Consider the following 18,572-nt stretch of genomic DNA (forward strand, 5'->3'; position numbering starts at 1 on the left):
TATTATTCAGTTTCATATAATGCAATTTATACTAGTCTTCTGCTGTGAATGCAAGAACACAATGATATTTTAATCAGATCTTAATACAAGTCACCAGAAGACATTTTGGAAGACAGATAACCAGCTCCTCCACCAAAAAAAAACTATCATTTCACCATTAAAAGATAAACATAATCCACCTGTGGTATGTAATTACCCACTAAAGAAAAGAACTGTGGAGGAAGAGCTCCCTGCATATCAGAAAATGTCTCTAATGCTAAAATTTGGGCCACCTTTGCTAAAAATTTATACAAAATATTAAATGCTATTGCTTCACTTAGGTTGCTAAGTACCTAGATGGTTACACAGCCTGGTAATAGTTTGACAATGGATTTGTTAAGATTGTCAAAACTTTCTTTACGTATTTTATCTTATAAACATTAAAAATGTCTTTTTAAGGATGTCATATTTTTAGTTTCCTTAACTAGTTAAATAAAATTCACAACTACAGTATTGACAACCATATTTAATTAACTTCCCTTTATTTCATGCTGATTACCTTATGCATAGCTATGTCTTCGGCATGACTGATCCTTTCATAAAAAAGAAGCAAGCCATCACACACCAGGACAATTCTGACAAGGATCCTCTACTGACTTCCTCTTAAAGCTGTTAATACGTGGGCGGATCCTAACGCTTGGCATGATTTGGGGGCAGGGATTATAGGCCACGGAGAACTACAAAAGATTCCTACTTGCATGTTTTCTGTGTGGTTATTTCACCAGGCATCAGATTATAAAAGTAAAACAAGGAAAAACTACTGATCTTTTTTACATAATTGCCCAGTCAAAGTGTAAGCAGAATATTCTGGGTTTTTTTTTTTTTTTTTCCAGACAGACAGGTCAACATCAACACTTCCTGTTTTCAATATCAGAACATCAATTTTGATAAAAACCAATCAGCTTGCTACTGATTTATCATCTAAGGAAGGTAGCAACAATAATAGAAAATTCTGTAATTTAAAAAATAGAAAATCTTGAGCAGCAATGAAAAAAAGAAGAGTCTTCCCCCCAAAAAATGAGAGAAAAAAAATCTGAAGAGTGAAAACGGATACCAAAAGGGCCACTTAAATATGTGAACTAATATTCAGATTTAATTTACACCAATAATGACAACAATAAGCATTTACTGAGAGTTTCCATGTATGAAGCTTTATTAAGCACTGTAACTGCATCACAAAAAATTTTCTCTACTATATGGAAGCAAGAATACTTTTGGATTAGGACACACAACTCAGTATTTAACACTTTAATTGTAACTCTTATCATTCTTATATCCATGCAAGGAATCTATAACTGGTTAGGTTCCAGCACAATTTGTGATCTTCATTATAATCGATGATAAGCATTTATTCAAAAAATACATTGAGAGCCTACTCTGAGTTAATCACTGATGGATAGGTGCTGATAGATGCTTTGGGTTGTTGTTCAGGCTTGTCACCCATAATTAACATGATACAAAAGATCAGCTATAAAACCTAAGAACTATTGCTGGGTATGAAGAGCTGAAAAGCTGTTGAGGAAATGATTGTTACTCTTTTAAAGAACAGGTGAAGCAGGGAAATTTCCCCACGTACCAATAAAATAAATATATAATATTAGAAGTTCATGGTAACAAAAGAGAAAGCTGCAGTGAAGATAAATTGCAATGAATTTTTTTAAATCTTCGAGGGCACAGATATCCCTAAGCTTTCTGAAAAGGGGCAGGCTGGTATCTAAGGAAACCAAAGAATATCAAATTACTTGTTTAAAGGGCTGTTAAGAATGTTACTAAAATGGCCCTGAACAATGCAGAGTATCTCAACAGGTCTAATAATGACAAAAGTATTCTTTAGCAAAATAAAGATTTCTAACCAGATTACAACAGCTGACTTTTATACAGTCTTGATTACCTACTAGAAATCTCATCTAAAATACAAATAAAAACCTAGATCATGTAGCCTGAATATCGCATAATAAAAATTTTCACTTTATGTGAGTATTTAAAAAAAATTAGTATCACTTAAACATATGCAGTGTAAAAACATATGCAGGTATACACTCGAAAACATTTAAAAACATTTCAAAGGAAGAAAAAATATATTTTTTTTACAAATACCACATTTAAAAATATACATACCAACTTAAAGCATCAACTTTCTCAGCAGCTGGTACTTTGGACTTTTAACACATGCATCTCAAAGTATCATCAGAAAATGGGCTCATTCCTTCTCCCTTCCACTAAAGCAGGCTAATGGAATACATAAAAGACTTGGCTGGAACCTTGGTTCTAGGCTTTGATTCTTTGCTCCTCCTTTACCTCGCATTCAATCAAATGCCAAATTCTAACCCACCATTACAAAACTTCTCATATCTGTCTACTGCCATTGCCTCTCACCAAGGACTGTCGTCCACCCCTTCTAATTAGGTTCCTATTTCTTTCATTAGTTCCCCACTCTAGTTCATTGGATACACCACCTTGAATGCTATCAAATAAGTATAACATGTTCTCAATTGAAAATATCAACAACATTTTGTGGCCTACAAGAGAATCTTAAAAGAGCAGGCTGTTCATAATCATGTCCCAAACTAACACACACCCGTTTCATCTCCTACTTTCTGTGCACTTCACATTCCCCCTAAGGCACTATATTTTTACCTTTCCTGTGCCTTTACCTCTGAACTTTTCTCCTCCTCAGAAAAGACTATATAGCCTACAATCCTCCTCTGCCTTCAGTTCTAAATAAATGGGGTCTCTTTTTCCATACCACTCATTTTGAATTTACTCTAACCTACCCTATATTTTTACAACCTTTTCTCTGCACTTCATTTTGGCATGATATCGTAGTATGACTTTTATAAGAATTATTTGTGCAAATATTTCACAACCTAGTGAACCTAGTGAGCACAGTCCTTACATAACAGTACAGTTTTCCTGGCATGGCCTTAATAAATGGCTGTTGATCTAAACAAAATTAATAGAATTAAGCCCAGAAGTAATGGCAAGGTAGATGTAATATGCTTATAAGTAGGATCGTTCTTGGAAAGAATAAAATACAATCAACATTTCAAAATACAGCCTTTAAGACCAATGCAAGCAAATGCGTATTTTTTGGTCTGGTAATTTTGGCAAACTCAGTACCAGAAGTTCTGTCAAATTTTTAAAACCACATGTGCTGCCACAATAACCTCTGTGGCAATGTAGGAAACCAAAAATTACATCTTGAATGTAAAATCCAAGACATTATAAATGCTGTGAATTATTAAAGTAAATCCAAGACCTTATCTGTAAAAAAAGGAAATAGCTGCTCTGAACTACAAAAGTATAACATACTTCAAGAGATTGTACCCACATATGAAATACCTGATTTTTGAAAGTTTAATTTGATTGTGATTTTTATTTTAATAAGACTCTCAAGAGGAATTTTTTTTTCTGAGAGGTCTGTTGCCCAGGTTGGAGTGTAGTGGCAAGATTGTAGCTCAATGCAGCCTCGTACTCATGGGCTCAAGCAATCCTCCCACTTCTCCTGAGTGGCTGGGGCTACAGGCATGCACCACCCCGCTGGCTATTTATTTATTTATTTATTTAATTTCTGGTAGAAACGGGTCTTGCTATGTTACCCAGGCTGATCTCGAACTCCTGGCCTCAAGTTATCCTACCACTTCATCCTCTATGGCGCTGGGATTATAAGCATGAGACACCGCACCTGGCCAAAAGAAATCATTCACATAGGAAGAATTCTCTAGTGCTGTGCGTCTCAATAAAGTAATAAACTAGGAGTGAGAGGTAGATAACGGTAAAAATTGAATCATTCTGGCTTGGTAGTATCTTGTGGCCTTGGGAAAACTATAAATGCACAACACAGAATGGGGACAAGGCCGCCAAAAAATCAAGATTTTACTCATTCAAATTTAACTTTATGATTTTTATTACACCCTATAAATAAAATGTTGGTTTAAGGAGTATTAGATTAATATAGTCTTGAATTCCAAAGACTGAAACATCTGCCTTTCAGCTAAACAACCAAATACATTATTAGATATTTGTACTATATTTTTAAAGACCCAGACAAATTTCTGATTTTTATACTAAGAATTGAGAACAATTTTCAATTTTTTTAAAAAAAATTGTATTATTTACATATACTAACCAAAAGCTGCACTTTTCTAGATTTATTACCAAATTCATGATCTCTTGTGATGACGAAGACTCAATAAAACTCAAATTCATAGAAAGGAAGCTGACTACTAAAGATAAGACTTAGCTTCTGATTTCCACCGAATTTTTATATTTTTCAATGTATTCATAAATCTTACCAAAAAAAAAAAAATGGGACGGAAGGCCTACCTTTAAAGCTGTTTGTATGCCATCATTTCAAAAAATTTTAACTAGGAATTTGACACTTAAATTTTACCAATTTTTGATTGTACGCTACAATGATGAAAAATACTTAGACATACAGAATAGAAAAACAGACACTGGAGACTACAAAAGGTAGGAACGTGGGAGAAGTGTGAGGGCTGAAAATTACTCAGAGGGTATAACGTTCATTTATTATGTGGATGATGGGTACACTACTATAAAGTACATGCATGTAAAAAGACTGTGCTTGTACCCCCTAAATATACTTGAAAAAAAAAAGCCCCAAAAAACTAAGAATTCAACGTTCATGAGATACCATTAACAAAATAAAGGAAGAAAATGTTGAAGCTTTAATAAGTGCTTGGCAATACTGAATACTGAAGCTTATTAAGGACTTGGTAAAGTACACGTAATAAAGTTTTATTTTGTAGGTTGAATAAAAGTAGGCAAGCATAAAAAGAGCATTTGTAGGTTAAAATAAATGATAATCAGACAAAATATTAAAAGAATCTTTGGAAAGAGTTGAATAATGCCAAACATGAAAGTACTGTAAATATCTTTTTAACTATGGAGGGCTTAAATACACATTAAGTCACATGAAAACACTCCAAAGAACATCACCATATAATAATTCCACATTAAATAAAAAAACCTATACACTGATACTAATTACTAAATTTATATCCCGGTTCTCTTTAGGAGATCAAATAGTTTGCATGGCAAGTAGTGAAAAGTGTTTTTTAAAAAAGAAAAAGGCCCTCAACCATCAATTCAGAAATGAGTAATATCAAACTATTAAAACATCTGAAGAAAACATTCTATAAGAGGAAATATTAAAAGTATTAAAGCAATATACAAAATACTCAAAAGGTATTCTTGAGAATAGTGCAAAAATGTCTAGTAATATCATCAATTGTATAAACATCTGATAACATCAATTTTATACATACATAAGAGTTTATGGTGATTTATTCTTTATAAATAGGAAAAACTGACTTGAATAAAATAAGCTAACAAATCAAAGCTATATTTTCATTTATTTTCAATTAAAAGCTAACATATGATGAATTAACTGCAACCTTGATATGCTCCTCTTGATTTTCACAGAATTAACAAGCAATAAGGAGAACGAGGCCATTAGTGTATGTAATCTACAAGATTTTCAATATTCTAAAAATACTTAAGTGATACTTGCACTACAAGCTATTCAATTTAGTATTGTTCTAAGAGCTCATTCTTACTCCCTAATTTTTTTTTAGAAATACTCTTAAACTTATTAAAAATCAATCCCAAATGTTTTTAAGAAATGCAACTCCAGAAAATGTGAATTCTAAGATACTTATGCTTCGTTATTGGATGTTTTAATCATGTAATATTAACCTAAATAATCATTGTTTTAAATCTATTCTAATTTTAAGAAACCAATGACAGGTTTCCAGGCTGAAATGTCAGAGGACTTAGGTACTTCTTATTAGTAACACAATATAAGAAAATTAGTAAAAAATAAAACACATGCGGTATGAGGGAGTAAGTACAGTATTAAAATAGGTAAAGGTTATGTTTGACTATCAAGTTCATTATAATTCTATGTCACCCTATTTGTACAAACTGTCACCATAATTCTATAAAATATTTTAAGCAGTAATAATAAGGACTCTGATGAGAATCAACCCTAATTCTTACAGAGAATACAATGATAGAAAAGTGCTTTTGGAATGTATTCTTGAATACCTTACTGTGTTGTAGCTGTTATCTGAATCCCATACAGCAACGAGATGAAACAAAGATTTTCTCGAGGTGAAATTCAAATACTTTCAAAAGTACAGGTATTTTTGCATTAGCCAAAGCTACTGTGGGCCACTAACTACTACTAAGAGATAACACAGCATGATGCTCTGTCAAATAGTAAAATGTTGGACTAAGTCTTTTCCTTGAACATAGCTAACTTTTTACTTAAGGCCTCTGACACGAGTATTAACAACTACCTTTCTGCTTTGACTTATATTTGGTCAAAATAACAGTATCTTTTAAACCAACAATCTGATTTAAAGATCACTAAGAATTAATAAATTTTCTAAACCATGACATAAAAACTCAGTGATTAAATAATTTTAACAAATGGGTTTTTTCCCTTCTTAAACACGTATCTCAAAAAAAATAGTTTTAGCAATCATATTCCTATTAAAATGTATAACACACAAATATTAGAGACAAAGCTACCCATGAGTAGAAAGCATGAGTATTTTTGTTCTGAATTTTAGGGATTTCCTTAGATGTTGTGTTTATTTTTAAATAAAGGTAATGCTACTGTGTTTAAATTTTTGAAGAAAATGTATAAAATTTTATGATTTATTCTCGTTTTAAAATAACAAACTTGATATTCTAAGATTTTAACATTTCTCTTTAGTGCAGCTTTGAATTAACAACGTTACCTGAACACCACAAAATCTACTACATTCAGTGTAGGTAATAAAAAGTATTCTTTTTATACCTTTGTTAAGATTTCAATTTGAGAAAATCTTTATTAAATAGGCAAAAGAAATGGCTTTGAAACATACAACAGGCAAAATGACACTAATATTGTTTATTTTTGTTCCTAAAATAAAAATATTAATTTCTAAATCCTGGGAATAACAAGAGCAATTTAAAACATTTTTTTCCAATACAGTTATTAAAACATGCAGGTTTATAATTTTGCATTCTAGACTCTTCATACACATATATAAATTTTCTAATCTTATTTAGGGTTTATCATATTCTTTGGTAACTTCCATTTAAAATGTTTAACATGTTCAAATATTTGACTCCCATTCTTATAAAATTTATATTTAAAATATTATTTTAAATCTATCCTCTTAATACACAATACTCTCAATTGGAGGACTATTCTTCATAATATATACTATTCATAATAGCTTATTATTTTAAAAACCAGTCTGCTCACACAGATGCAAGAACAATTAATATATACGCAGCTATGCTTAAATAATGTATATACAAAGGAGCAGAGAATGTTTTATCATAAATTCATATTTTTTATTATTAATTCAAGAATATGTGATAAAATTTTCTTTGATAATTTACCAAGATCATGGTTACTTTAAACCGAAAATCAGTTACCAATCTATTTCCTTGTCATAAACATCCCTAATAAAATACCAATAATACTTTTATGAGAACAATTAATTTGATTAACTTTTCAGTACAATTTCTTTTCAATGGATTCAGATTTCAGTATTTTAAAAATCGCTCAGTAGTCTACCTTCAAATTTAAGACAAAACAGGTAGAACTTACCCTAGCTGTGCCTTTCCAGTAACCTTACAGAAGTTATGCACTCTGTGACAGTTACTGTGCCTCACATAACCATTTTCCTGGAATGAATTCTCCAGTAACCCTTACCTCACTGTGAAGGAGGTTTTAGTATTAGGGGGAAAAAAGGTAATGAACTATAACATCAGATCCCATTTTGCAGTGCCTATTATATTAAAAACCAACTATGATAAGAAATATCTTTTTATCATATTATTTAAGACAATGACATAAATTTGGCAGTAAAGAGTATCTATCAATAATTGTATGGAAAAGAAGCATTTGTATACTTTTGTAAAACATACCATCTTAATCCTATTGAAATATAATTGCTGTTGCTAATATTCTTACCACCCCATTATAAAAATGCTCTGTATAAATGTGGCACACACTTGTTAAGATAATACGGGGCCACGCTGAGAGAATACTACTTATAAAAAAGCCCATACCAGTACCACAAATCTCTTTATTAAACAAGTTTCCTTACTTAGAGGATTATTCTTTGTCACAGTAACAATCTGACTTTTCACATTAGTAAAGATTAGCTACTAAAATAATAAATCTGAAACAAGGAATTTCATTAAGAAACAAAGCTTTTTAAAATGCAAAATAAATATTTTTGTCATATTATTACTTGGTAAAATAAGAGAAATGAACTATTACATCTCTTTCCAAAGATACATAATGGATAATAACCTTTCTATTTTTTACCAACCAACAAGCAAATTCTAAAATAATGTTACTATACCAAAATGCAAAAATGAAAAGACTGGAATTGATTTTTTAATAAAATGTAATACAATATCCTATCATTAAATTTCCTGGCACAAATAAGTGTATTTAGGCAATATGAAAAATTCTACTCACTAAAAAATATCCAAATGCCTCTAAAAGCTTATCACCCTGCTTACCTAAACACCCGAATGAAAAACTCTCAAGTACTTCCCTAAGTATCTGGCTTACAATTCCTTAGAAATTCAGCTGGCACAGAGTCATAAACAGAATTCAGGTTTCAATCAAGTACTGTCTATTCTGCCTGCATTCATTTTTTTCCCAAGTTAGTCAGCAGTTTTCTAAATCATGTAATAGTAGGTCCTTATTAGTAATTCCCGTGTTTTAATGTCATTGAACTCATGTCCATTATTGCAAGTAAAAGTCATTAAGCCAAAGCGATCGTTTTTCTGTTTAGAAAAGCACATATGCAACTCATCTCATCTGGTCTATTAATTAAATGTAGAGGAATGTAATACACTGTGATATGTTTAGAGGTCATTTAATAATATGTTACATATCTGGAAAATTACCTAAAAAGCTGGGATCTCTCTTGTAACAACTACTACGCATTTAAACAAGACAGTTCTGCAGTCATTCTCCCTGAGCTTTAGACAATCATAAATAAAAAATTATAATCTCAAAATGGATCTGGTATCTTTATTATATTTTAAGTTATTTTTAATCAAAAATATAATAAGGCACATTTGTAATCTGTGAATACAGGAAATGATAATGCACATTTGTAATCTATGAATAAAGGAATTGATAAACACAAGGCCTTTAGTACATTAAGTTGCACTATAATTTGGCTCATCTCAAAATGCCTTACTTTCTTTACAACAATTTTTTCAAACAAAAATAAAAAATATTTTAATAAAACATAACTTTCAAAGGGAAATGTCAATTTATACTGCTTTGATTATTTCATCGCATATAAAAGCTCCCTCTGCAGGTAATAACAAGGTTAAGCAAAAATATTTGAAACGTGGGCAGTTACCTTAGTAAAAATGCAAGTCACCATTTTATAGAAATACTACTCTACTATCCAACATTTTTCTCTCTTCCTTACCAATTACCTGATTAAAATAATTGCTCTTGAAAATCTGTGGTTCAACATGATTATTCTTGCCCTCCATCCTGGTTAAGATGGCAACTTGAGCAGACAGGATACACAAACTTTTCACAAAGTCGCCCAAGACATACTCAGACAGTGTATTTCAAGGAAAAAGAAAACATTACCTTGCTTACATAGCACCAGCCTGAAATGATAGACCACTCCAAAAAAAAAAAGCTGCCCGGCTCATTTATCTGATTCATTTTCTGAACACAAAGTAAACAAAGGTAGCATCTTAGGATCAATTTAAAATCAAAGATAAAGATCAATTTTAAATTAATGCAGTGATAACTGTATTTTCTTCTTATTCTGAATAATTCTAAAATTTACACCTGGAGAGTATTTATGAAAAATCTATTTTCATTTCAATTAAAAAAAAAACTGATCTGGGTTGCAAAATGCTCTTTACCCTTCTGTAACATGTTTTCAGAATTTGTTTTAGATTTGTTTACACAATGTGCTCTTCTGCCATATTTCTTTCCACAAGTATACAGAGATATGATGTGATGTATCTCTGCCAAGGGAGCAAAAAACAGAAAGTTAAGAACAGTTTCTAAGTCTCGGGGGCAACGTGTTATAAAAAACATGTTGCTGCAGAACGCTGATGCCCCTCTCCCTTAAAATGTCTCGGTTCCAACATAAACATACCACCTTGATAACATGTAAATACTGACTGGAAATCTGAGGCAAAGCCAGTTTGACTTACCTAGAAATGAACTGACAGGCTTATAAGAAGTGATTTTTTAAAACTAAGGTTCTTATTGAACAAAGGAAAATTATAAGATATGCTAAAACATACAGAAATATCATACTGAGGTATCAGTTATATCTTTTCCCAGTGAAACAAATGAGGTAAGAGGAACAGCAACAGCAAATCAGCAGTGTTTTTTGTGGGGTTTTCTGCTTAAGAAAAAGTAATCAAATTTTGTTTCATGTATATTTTTAGATATTCAGGCTGTAGATCTAGTTTAAAACCCGTAACAATATGAAAAGTCATTTCCGTGCAGGCTATGGGTATCATAGCACTTGTAGTAGAAAAAGCAAAGTGGGAGAACATTCCTATTTATTCATCTATTGAGCTATCAAGAGGAAGCACCTAATATTCAAACATTGTCTTCTTTGTGACAGAGAGAACTCTGAAAAGCGCAAAAAAGTTATATGTCCTTAGTAAAAGTGAACATGTCTAGGACATTATAATTTTAGTGTAATTTTTATTTGTTGACACATATGAGGCAAAGTGAAGTGTTTTAGAATTATGCTCATCTCTTTAATAGTGGAGAGGTATTATTTTCAGTACATGAATCTTCAGTATATCTTCTGTCATTTAATACATTAAGCCTTCATCAAACTAAAAAAAAATGTACAATTACTAGGACAAAAATACATAAGCATAGAATATTATCAAAATTAATGTTTCCCAAAATATCTTAGATTTTAACCATAGGAAAGTCAGGAATTGTAAGAACTAAAATACACCATAAGCATCCTGACATTAAGAACACAAAGATGAGTGGAGAAAATGGTACATAAGAAATGTGTTCTGTAATTTCTAATCAATAACCACAGTAGCAAACACTATAAAATGGTAGACTTTTAATGCAGAGAAAATTTCCGTATGGATGGTACCAGTTTAATAAAGGAGTAATAATTCCACATAGAAATACTTTGCTTCAAAGTAAAGACACAGGGAAACTCATTTTAAACATGATTATTTGTTATGTAAATTGAAGCTGAAAACTGATTAAGTAAACGTAGTCTGCATAAAACAGAAATATTGTATCAACTAAAAATTTTATCTAAAATCTTGTAATGGTTTGCCCATTATATGGAGAACTGCTGTCATAGTACTTACAATGTTAATAATAAATGATTAGAATTAGAACTTACTTTATGAAGAAAACAGAATTCTCTTTTGTTCGCTCTATAAATAGACACTATTTACTATCATCTTCAAGAGGAAGCATTAGTCAAAACAAGGTCACCTAACCCACCCCCAGCAGTCAAGTGCCATTTTTGACAGTAATTGAGGTTAGATTATGCTGTCATCTAAATCCAGAGTAATAACTAGCTTGAGGTGTGGACTGATGTAAAAATACCTATAAAAGGAGGCAAAGTGTGGATAGTACAAGCATTTCTCAGTCCACAGGCAGGAGATATAGATATATTTGACAGCAAAACAGATATTTATGTCATACCATTTTCAAAATCAGTTTTAAAAGAGATACCTTAATCATACGTATTTTACATTTTAAACTTCCTAATTTTTAGCCAACAATAAACAACAAGTATTGATATATACAAAGAAACAGACTATAAAATGTGTGTTTATGTATGTACATATGTGTGACCAAGAAAGGGGTTAACAAGTACTACCTAATGATTGAAAATAGCAAAATTAAGTCCATTTTTATTAGGAACCTCATGGTGCATCCTTCTTCGCTAGTATGATGGCTGAAGATTTTTCTTATTCATCCAGAAAAAAAGACAGGATTGTATCTGGTTTTGTTCTAACAAATTAACATGTGCTTGAATTGATGCTAAGTCTAAAGTTAACCATCTTTTCAACTTCTCCCATCTCTCATAGCCAAGAACTAATAGTTCATTTTTATCTCCATCTCTTTTTTTTATCAGATTTAAAAATATATATAAATGTTACTTAATGCATTTTAAAACAGAATTAAGACTTGGTCACATATTTCAGGAAGTTAACATCTGCCTAACCTACCCAATTTTTAACAATATATTTCTGTTTTTATTAAAGTACTAAATCTACCGCAAAAAAGTCCTCCAAAGACTTTTTAGCCTTAAATAGGCTTCTTTTAAGATAACTAATTTCAACACTGAAATTCAAAGATTAAGGTGTAATCCCTGTGTCTGAATTTTAATGATTATAATGTACTCCTCACAGATTGGAAAAATCAATGACAAAACCAACAGGGGCCACGTTTTGCTCAGCATACGTTTTCTTGTCAGGTCGTGATTAATGCTGTGCTCTGTAGAGGGAGACATTACATCTGGGCTAAAACAGACCTAAACTTTACCCTCAGGCAGAAATCTGATTTAAACATCTCTATTTAAAGTGACATTTGTCCTCCCCTTTCAACTATTTTCCCTAGAAATTCCAGGAAGTTGACTTCATGACCTAAAAACAGCCGGTGGCTTTGAGTAGCGGTTGTGCTTGTTCCTGCACTTCCGTAAATCTGGGTGCCAGAATTAATCAAGGTGGTAATAAAACAGGTGCCCAGCTATCTGCTACGATGAATGCCATGCTACTTTATTGCCACAAGAATTTGGGATTTAGAATTCAATGTAATTCTAGAGTCAGTAGTAAGAATTGCCAAAATGTATTTTGGTTGCTGATAATAACCTATTTATATCTTATAATGGAGTAGGTTTCTTTTGATTCTTAAGATTACACCTGATATTTCACTAATCTAAAATATCAACTGATAATAAATCCAAGGAATATGGAAAAGCAACTACTTAAAAACAAACCTCTAAAATAAATGAGAATATGCCGGTGGAAGTAGTTTCTCGTATGTCATGCAATAGCTTTCATAAAAACAAAACAAAACAAAAATGAAAAGCAAAAAGAAAAAACTCTGCATCTAACAAAAGTCACCAAGAAAACAAATGTATGCATATCAAAACAGGCGCCAATATCCTTACACTGTGAACATGGTAACTTTTGATATTATTAAGCAATGTAGACACTGCTGGCGAGTTCCTACAAACCAAGGTAATCTAATTTCTGTTGTTTTTCAACCTAAATTGATTTTTTTTCTTTTAGTCATTCTGGTAATTGAACAAACTTACATAAGTGTGATGGGATTTTACTTACTACCAGACAATGCATAAAATCATCTGTGAAGACAAACTATATTACTTCATAAAACTGCATTTTCGTTGTAATTAAACAAATTGTATTTAAACTTGCTTTCTACTTCCAAAGCAATCAATAGTATTTTGCTATAAGCTGCACTTTACTTGCAGGTGTTAAGCGCTTGGTTCCTTTATTCAATCTACTCTTTTTTTCCTTTAGATAATGTTTATTTGTCAAATATAGGAGGTTTTTTGTAAAAAAATAACAATAATAAAATAAGCTTTTAAAAAACTGTTGGATAAGAATATATCAAAAAATATCTACAAATTATTGCCTACTTAGTGCAGCAGATATATGATCTCAGGAAAAAAATGTTAAATATTTTTGATTAGGATCTCCCTTTTCTCATGACACCGTGACTCACACACACACACAAAAATACTTACATCAAAACAATCAAAACATTAAGAAAATTTCTATACTTAACATGCTTAACAAAACCTATATACTACACTCAAAATACCAAATTAAAGTCCTGAGTAAAATTTAGGGTTGACAGACCCTTGTTACTCCTTTAGAAATTACCACACTAAGTCAAGGATTATAATTCCCTAATTCCAATAATTAACTATTCATCTCTGTTAAAGAAACTATTTCCTTAAGCTTTTTCTTAAAGCATTAAAAAATATAATCACTACCTGGCCAATCTTTGAGAGCATCTTAAGCAGCAAAAAGATTTTGGAGAATAGTCTCAATTTATTTTTGTGACAGCATCAAGCCTAATTACAATAATCTGAGTGATTAAATACTTTTCAACCTTTCAACCTTCAATCAAGAATTATTTGAAGAGATGAATATTTGGGTGGGGCTATAGAATAATTAGTCTTATGTAAGAGAGAAGTAAACTAGCCTATGATTTTAATCTATCTTGGAAATATAAATGTTCTAATCTTTGTTAAAAATAGCAACAAAAGTTATCCATTTAGGTTACATTAACTCATATTTAATCCATAGGAACTGATATGACCAAAACATTCACAGAACTTCAACTCCTTTTCAGCTCTAGTAGCTAAACTTGCTATTTTTAATGCTTTACCGAAATCTGTCAATTTGAAAAGTTTTTAGCTAGGCATTTTTGCAAATAATCTTGAAGAACCATTTTTTTGTAACGATGCATTTTATTTGCAAAATATATTACCTTAAAAATAATTGCACTTATTTTTTACATAAATCTTTTCTGCAGAAAAGCAGACAGACGTCAAATGCGCATCTCTCCCTTCAAGACTCAAAATCAGATATGGTGAAACAGTAAGAGGCAAAAGTGCTACAGTCTTTGAAGAAACTTTTGTAAAAATAGCACCTTATGTGAAACTAAATTCCTCCATTTCCAAAGCTATCTTTCATTCCTAATCTAAGTAACCCTTAATCTATGTTCTTAAATATCAGCATTGGGCAAGCGGTATGGATTGTTAAAATGAAAACAGATTTCTTTTAGGTAGGTACAAGTATGTTTAACCTACATCTTAGAATTCCACCTACACCTGTCAATAAACTGAGTGTTATTTGAATATTCACAAAAGTGAGGTCAAATAAATATTTTGATAGAAAATAAAGCAATAACATTTTATTACTATGGTTTGTAGATTTCTAGTTACCTCTTGACCTTCATGACATCTCAATCTCAATTCACATATTCTTATATTAAGATACTAAAACGCTATTCTAAATTTAATGAAACACAGAAAGCTTCAATAATGATCAAATAAAGATTAACCCTAAGTAAACCTTAGTTTTAAAGCTCTCTTCTAGCTCATTTCAAAAAAGGAAACACCCAGAAGCCTGCTGTTAATGTTTCTGCTGATTGTGAAAATTGCAGCAGTAAAAACCCCAACTGTTTGTCTTAAATTGAGACTTGTATTACTGCACGTGAGATCTGTATATTTACATTAGTTTTTGTAACATTTGGAAGTTTTGTTGCCTGCTTTGATGTTAGTCCATTAATAAAGCAGACAGTCAAAAGCCTGGAAAAAATTATACTTATTGGAAATTCTCAAGTCAAAACTTGAAGTAATTGGTTTGTTCTACCCCACATGATTCAATATTCTGATTTCCCCAACTACCTGCTCCCAGAGCTATCTCCATTTCTAAATTCGTTTTCTGTTGCCAACACATAGTAACCCAGTGACTGAAAATGGCAGCTGAAGTGCTTCTACAACACATTAATTTTTCTCTAAGTAGTCTAATTTTGTCATCTAAATGTTGAAAAATCTTCTTTTCACTACATTTTGCACCTTTAGAGGTTTACTGAATTCAAGATCACCCTCACATAAAGTGAAAAGCAATGTTTTCAAGACAATTTTTAGATTATCACTAATAGCTCTAAAGGATAATGTTGTTTTCTTTATAACACTCTGCATTCAAAGCAGACTAGTTAACAGCAACTTAAGTGCAATAATAGCAATTACATCAATGTGGCCTTTTTTTTTTTTAACCACTAAAGTACTTCCTAGACAAGTGAAGGGATCAGATAAATAAACTACCATAAAATAATTTCAGGGTAAGGATATAATGATATACAATCTCAATGGCACAGAAAAAAAAACCTAATTGTAATCCAAAAAAAAAAAATCATCCGATTACACTTAAGCTAAAAATGTTAGGCAATTAATGATAGTTTTTCCCCTCTGAAATTGTTATATTGGAATTCATTTTCATTAATAAAATAAAAGCAAGGAGTTTGAACATTAGTAAATGAAAGGTTATCAATTCATATTCAAAAGCAACCAAACATCTAAGGTAAAACTATAAAAAATATGAGCTTACATCTCCAAAAAAGTCTCCCCTGAAATTCATTTCCATCTTAGAACTAAGTTTTGTAAATTCTTAAGTCAAATAAATAAAACTAATTCTTCCCAAGAAATTGAAGGTAAAAGTTCCCCCTTGACCCATCTGCACTTGATAACTAACCCAAATGACCCAAGCACTTGTTCTTGTTTTTTTCATTCATAGATATTGAATTGTTGAAAGAAATTCAAAGATATGTTCTCTCTGTAAACATAAAAAAGCAAGAACAAATAAACTATATTTTTAAAAATAAACCAACTGAATACTAGAGTTTACTGTTTGACAAGATACACAAATTTTGAAACAAAACAATATTTAAACAGAATTATCTATTTAAATAGAATTCACAAAAATTTGAATCTTCACTTAAAAAAACTTTTCCAAGCTTCTATTTGCAACAGAAGTTGTGTCAAGTTCATTTGAGGTTTTAATTTTCAACATCCTCCGCTGACTTTTTCCCTATTTATTTAGCACATAAAAAACAAAGTTACCTACGTGTACAAATGAGTCTTTTAATCACAAAATTTCTATTGTTTTAGAGACTAATTAAAAACTAATTAAATGGCCTTTTCATTTTACTAATAAAACAAAGTGTAGTTCCTAAAAAAGCATTAAGTTAGAAGGAAAGGCTTTCTCACTCTCTCTTACACTGAAGGGACCCCAAAAGACAGGCAACAGTGACTATCATAAAACAAAAGGTCACTCTTTTTCTAGGAACAAACCATTTATCAATAGAAAATAATTGTCTTGCCATTTGCAAGGGCTCCACAGCAATAGACAATGTTTTTGGCTCACATAATTACAAAACAGTAAAAGTTCAGAAACACAGCCTGAATCCACCTCCCTATTTTTACCCTTTACAATTCTCATTGCCCTTTGGGCCTCCGCTTGGAAGCAAAAGGAAGACAGGCTGAAGTTTTCTCAATTGAGCTAAAGCTAAGAAACCTTTGATATGCTAATAGTCCCCTTCAAACGGTAAGAATTCACACTTGCATTAATTCAAACAATTTGTGCAGAATGATGTGAAATGGCACCTCTTTTAGAGGCAAACAACAAAAGGAGAGAATCGGAATGTCTGAAGAAACTAAACAACAGAACATTTGTTCTGTAGTATTCTTTCTATTATGCATAAATTTATGGAAGGGTGGAGGGAGAGACAACAAAAAGTTCCATAACACACCTGGACAGAAGTAAATTTTCTTTTAAAGGGTTTCTCAAGTATTACGAAGATACAAAATTTAAAGTTACAAAGTACCCTTAGTTAGGTCAAAACAGTCCCATCACAAGTTGGAATGTTGCCACAGATGAGTACCCAAAACTATTCTATTTTTCTGCTCTGGATGCATATTGCCTCTTTAGTGCCTATTTTCTAAGGTTTGCCCAAGATCAAACCTGACTTAGCAAGAGACAACCTAACAGGTAATTATTTACCAAAGGATGTGACTTTCTTCGTTGTGCAACTTCGTTGAGCAAAGAGCAAACTCGGTGGGGCCCGTTCCAGACATAAATAGTGACAGAGAAATGAATGAATCAACTACGTCTGTTAAATCCATGCCTCTGGAAAGGGGAAGAGAAGTGCACGTACTGAAAGAATGCAGAATAAAATCAAAGAATTGAGGGCGGGGTGGGGAAGAGAGTGCCTTAGAACCTGGCCTTTGTAACGGGAACCATATGGTTGGTAGCTGCAGCTCAGACGCTCCCAGGCTGCTTGGGAGAAGCTGCTAAGCAGCCTGACACCTTTCAAGAAACAGGAGGAAAACATTTCCTCGGTCGGAATCTGAGACAACAGTTTGTATCGGGAAGAACGGAATGGAGGGCGGGGAGAGGGAGAAAAGATGAGGAGGAGGAGTCCCTAAAAAGAGAAAGGCTATGATAGATACCGCAGGACTTGTCCCTCCCAACTATGCTTTGAGAGCACAGAGTGAACAGAGGATTTGAGGGGGAAAAAAAAAGCCTCCACTCAGCGACACTTTAGCATTAAGTAAAGCTTCCAGTATTCTCCCCTCACCCCAACCCCGCAGTCTGGCGAAAGGAACAAACTTTACGGGTCCCAAGCGCAGAAGTCTCGCAGGCGCACCTCGACACTGCTGGGGCGCTTCCATGGTTTGGCTCGCCCTCGCCCCCTCTGCCTGAGGGTCGCCCCAGCCAATCAAGGAGCCCACGCTCGGGCAGCGCGGGGGTCTCCCCTTCCCTCGCGCTCCTCCCACGCCTTTCTCTCGTCGCCACTCCCCAGTGGCACCCCCATCCCACAAACCAAGCTCCCGAGGCTCCCTGCCCCACAGCCACTCCAGCAGCATACACTCCGTAACTTCTCCCGCAGGCCCAAC

At 32.5% G+C, this 18,572-nt stretch overlaps 1 protein-coding gene across 45 annotated transcripts in view; it reads right to left on the reverse strand.

Annotated features, from left to right (window-relative positions):
* The window catches only part of ADGRL2 (adhesion G protein-coupled receptor L2), a 681,918-nt gene that overhangs the window by 171,167 nt on the left and 492,179 nt on the right, over positions 1 to 18,572 (reverse strand). The window lies entirely within an intron of this gene.

This window comes from Pan paniscus, chromosome 1, assembly GCF_029289425.2.
Source record: "Pan paniscus chromosome 1, NHGRI_mPanPan1-v2.0_pri, whole genome shotgun sequence".
NCBI classification, from domain to species: Eukaryota; Metazoa; Chordata; class Mammalia; order Primates; family Hominidae; genus Pan; species Pan paniscus.